Here is a 4,952-nt window from a genome sequence, read left to right on the forward strand (position 1 = left end):
TTCTTTCTTTCTTTCTTTCTTTCTTTCTTTCTTTCTTTCTTTCTTTCTTTCTTTTCTTTCTTTCTTATCTTTTTTGAAGGGCTTGTAGGGAGAAGTCGGCACGTTTGGCCTGGGAGATATGCTAAAATTGTCCATCTTTTCCTCTCACCTCTCCAGAGCAGGATGGGAGAGCAGGAGGGCTTGCTAATGACCTTCAAGAGCCCAAGTCAAGGTTACAGCTGAGGTTTGAGTTTGGTTTTTATGGTGAGTTCAGTTGGCAACGACTTTTCTGGTGCAAGTGACTGGGCAGAGCTACTTCCTTCCCCACTATGTTCTCCACATTCCCCAGGATTGCCAGCTCCCGACCCAGGGCTGTGTTCCCGGTGGTTGTCAGGAGAATCTGGAGAAAGGAACCCAACGGAGGGCTTTCTGGCAGAAGATGGGGCTCTGAGTTCACATGTGATCTCCCTTACACTGATCAAACCAATTAAATGACTGCACTGGGCATTTCACGTCTCTCGAGTGTGACTGGCATTTGGGGGCTGTCAACTCAGAGCAAGGCTTCTTATGGTGGAATGAAGCCGCCCATTCCACCCCACTGAGCCCCATCACTAGGTGTTATGATTTGAATCTGGCTCCGGAACTCACATTGGAATTAAATCTCTATGTGACAGTGTTGGGAGGTGAGGCCTTTAAAGAGGCGATGAGGTCAGGAAGAGGGATTGATGCCTTTCTCAGCAGACTGGGTTAATTCTCAGAAGTGAATTTGTGGCCTCCAGAGCAGGTTGTTCTAAAGTAAGGTTGCCCCAAGAACGTTCTCTCATTTGCATGTGCCTGTGTATAGTGGGTTGAGGCGACATGAGGTCCCCTGTAGAAGCTTAGAAGAGGCCAGGATCATGCCTTTGGACTTCTCAGCCTCTCAAATACTGAAAAACTTCTATTCTTTATAAGTCATCCAGCCTCCAGTGTTTTGTAATAGCAGCAGAAAACACACTCGTTGGATAAGGATTCCCACGTAGCACTGGCCTTCTTTTTCTGCCTCCCATCCATAACTTTCAGCCACATTGAACATCTGCTGCAAGTGATGGGGACCAGTTCTACCTTGCCCACTGCTGATGCCAAGCATTTAAAACAACGTCGGATGAGTAACAGGTGTTTGTTGAATGAATGGGTGAAAAGATATTCTTGTGATTTAAGCAGGTGCTTTTGATGTCATGCTGGCTCCTGAAGGTCTATGTGGGAAGGAGTTCTTTGGAGCTCTTCCTCACAGACCTTCCTTTCTTGGATATTCTCAACCCGGAAGGGTTCTCGGGGAATTCTGTGCCTAGCAGCTTTGTGAGAGCCCTTATCCTTGGAAGTGAACCTTTGGGATGACTGACTGCTGGCTGGTCTGTGGGTAGAGCGAGGATTCCTAGTTCCTATTAACAAACTCTATGCCCACCTCAGTAAGAATGTGTTGGGCGAAATGTTTGCACCTCCTCCTCAGTTCATATGTTGAAGCCCAAACTCCCATTAAGGCTGTATTTGAAGATGGGGCCTCGAAGGATGTAGTTAACTAAATGAGGTCTGTAACGCTTGATCTTGCCAACCCACTGGGATTCAGAATCACCATGGAAGCATGCTTCTGGGCATGTCTGTGAGGGTGATTCCAGAAAGATTTGAGTTGGGAAGATCCATCCTGAATATTGGTGGCACCGTCCCGTGGGCTGGGGTCCTGGGCTGAATTAAAGGAGAAAGAGGGCTAACACCAGCACTCATGTCTCCCTTTTTCTGACTCAGTGTGACCAGCTGCTGTCTACTCCTGCCACCATGTCTTCCCCACCACGATGATCTGCACCCTCAAGCTGTGAGCTGAAATAAACCCTTTCTTCCTTCAGTTGCTTTGGTCAGGAATTTTGTCCCAGCCATGAGAAAAGTAATTATTGCAAGGCTGTAAAGATAGAGCCCTGGTACAAAGGTTAGTGCCTGCGCATGAAGAGGCACCAGAGACCTTGCTATCCAGTCCTTCCCCTGCACCCTCCCTGGGTTCACACATGGAGGATGTGGTGAGACGGCAACCATTTGCAAAACAGGAAGAGAGCCCTCCTGGGAAAGCAGGTCAGCTGGCATCATCTAGCACATTAGTGAACACTCCATGTCTGCTGTTTGAGCCATCCAGCCCACTGTATTTTGTGAGGGATCCCACCCCCAGTTGTCTCACAGGAGCATTAGATGATGTGAAAATACAAATGCAGGACAGTATGGCATGCAGTAAAGAAAATCAGAAGTCTGGAGTTTATTTCAAGTATTTGAAGTCTAGTAGGTTGAGTGCACGCACTTAGGGAAGCAGAGAGAGCCTCCTGGACCACAGTGGGAGGGGTGGGGCAGGGGTGCTTCCAGGAGCATCTTTGATGGCTTGTGGAGGAGGGGTGTTTTGGTGCATTGAATGATGATCAAGAGATCTTTGGATGGCAGAAAGAAGCAAAGCCTTTCTGATTTAGGGTACAGCCTCAGAGGGTGTGGGAAGATGTGCTAATTACTTTTTTCATGACTGTGACCCAATGAGGAAGGGTTTATTGTGGCTCAGGATTTGAGGGGATACAGTCCATCATGGTAGGAAGGCATGGAGGCCCTGTGGTAGTGGGAACATGGGGCTGGCACTCCCCCACTTCACACATCTTAGCTGAACAGGAAGCTTAGGACAGGAAGTAGGGTGGGCTATCAGCTTCAAGGCCCACTCCCAGCAAACCATTTTCTCCAGCTCTGCCCCCACCTGCCAAAGGGTCTACATCCTCCCCAAACAGCACTGCCAATTGGACATCAGGCATCCACACCCTGGAGCCCATCAGTAGGGGATACTTCACGTCCAAACAGGACCAGCAGTGTGTGTGGGGGGTGATGACAACTGTATGTCCGACCTGCTCAGCTTTCCCCTCTGTCCCTGGGAATGCTGCCCTCCCCACTCTGCAGACCAGGAGCACGCTCTGTTTGGCAGAGGTTGCCTACATTGACTTCCCAGCTGCAGGTATCCAGGCCATGTGTGTTCTCACTTGGTGTATGTAGCCATCCCACAGGGCATTGCTATTTGCTGTGGACATCAAGTCTGGAAGGAGGACTGTAAAGCAGGCAGCTGCTCAAGGTCACACAGAAAGGAGCGTAGACAGAGCTGTAACCCCAGCAGTCAATTCTGAGCTTATTCCCAGAGTCACCTTTGTCTTACTGCCCGGCAGGGTACTAAACAGACAGTCAAGATTCCTTATTGTGGGGTTGAGCTTTGAACCCGGTTCTCTCTGGATTCCTAGCCTTGCAACTGTGTTGGTCTGCTTTGGACATTGGGAATTCACTCCAGTGGCTGAACCAGAACTCACGTAGCCCAGGCTGGCTTCAAGCTTGCTATGTAGCCCAGGATGATCTTGAACTCCTAATCCTCCTGCTTCCACCTCCCCAGTGCTGGGATCCTAGGTGTGCGCAACTGTGCCTGGTTCATGCTGTGTTAGGGATTAGAAGTAGAGCTTCAGGTGTGCTAGGCTGGCACTCTACCAGCTGAGCTGGCTCCTGAAACAGTATTATTAAAAACAGAATGGGAAAGATCATACCTCATGACTCAGCAGAGGAGGGAGTAGGTGTCTGGAACCCCATGGCTGGGGCTGAGCAGGAGAGGACTCAGGAAAGCAAGTCCTACATTTGCAGGTGACGGTTAATCCTCTTGACAGCTGGAGGAGTCTGGTGCAGTTCTTGTTCCCGTTTTGTAGACCAGGAAGCTGACACACAGGGAAAAAAACTCGTTCAGGGCCACATAGCTACTAAGTGACAAAGCCAAGATTTGAAACCAAGTGGTCTGACTACCAAGTCCATCTGTTCCTCCCCGTAGCCACTGAAGGTTTAATACTGCTGGATCCCTTGGGCCTGGTGGAGGATTATAGACAGTGAAGAACCCACTGCCGCACTGCTCCTTTCGAGCTGAAGACTTGGCAGAGAGGGGACATGAGTTCCCTACACTGCAGGCCTAGCACTTGCTGCCACAGAGGCTCAAGGTGGAACAACAGACTGCAGTTGGATATGGTAGCCCATGACTGAGACCCCAGCACCCAGGAGGCTGAGGCAGGAGGATCACGAGTGCCAGGTCAGCTTGAACTGCATGTTGAGACCCTGTCACAAACAACCAGGCTAAACACATGGCTACTGCCGACAACAAGCCTGCCCAGGACAGGTGTCCTGGGGTCAGGCCCATGTTTCACACTCCCAGACACTCAGGGCTGTGTGTGGGATGGGCAGCCTTGAATTGAAGGAGCCAAGCTCAGTTGTGGGCCTTTCCCCAGCAGTGCCTCAGGGGGCTGTTAGGGTTGGGGTCTGCTCAGATATATTCTGGCTAACTGGCCCAGTGACTAAGTTCTGTGTCTCTCGGTTTCCTGATCTGTGTGCTTCCCTCAAAGGTCTGGGGTGAGGGTGCCATGAGCTGGGGCTTAGGCCACATGGTGGCCACTGGCTCTGTTCTGGCTGCTGTTTGTACCCCAGTGGCTCTGGCTGTCCTCAGATTGTGGCTGATTGATCATGTCTTGAGAGCTGGTGCATCCTCTATTCATATCTGGAAAAGACGCTCTAAACCTAACCCTTCATCACTGGTGGCAGGTGTTGGGTGCTCAATGGGGGATTGGAATGCAGTGAGGCCAGCCCCTTGGGCCCCCTCTGTGGCTCCACAGGACTGAAGTCTTACCACTAGCACATATGAGGGCAGAGCCCTGGCCTGGCTTATCATTCACCCCTGCCTCCTAAGGGGCAGGATTGCTTCTTCTCTCTGAAGCCAGGTGTTCCTGTCTATTCTGCCTTAAAAAATCATCATCAGGCCAGGCGTGGTGGCACACACCTTTAATCCCAGCACTTGGGAGGCAGAGGCAGGTGAATCTTTGTGAGTTTGAGGCCAGCCTGGTCTACATGGTGAATTCCAGGACAGCTGGAGCTACAGGGAGACTTGGTCTCAAAAAGACCAGAAAAAA

This window comes from Nannospalax galili, unplaced genomic scaffold (assembly GCF_000622305.1).
Source record: "Nannospalax galili isolate Female #2095 unplaced genomic scaffold, S.galili_v1.0 scaffold648, whole genome shotgun sequence".
Classification (NCBI taxonomy): Eukaryota; Metazoa; Chordata; class Mammalia; order Rodentia; family Spalacidae; genus Nannospalax; species Nannospalax galili.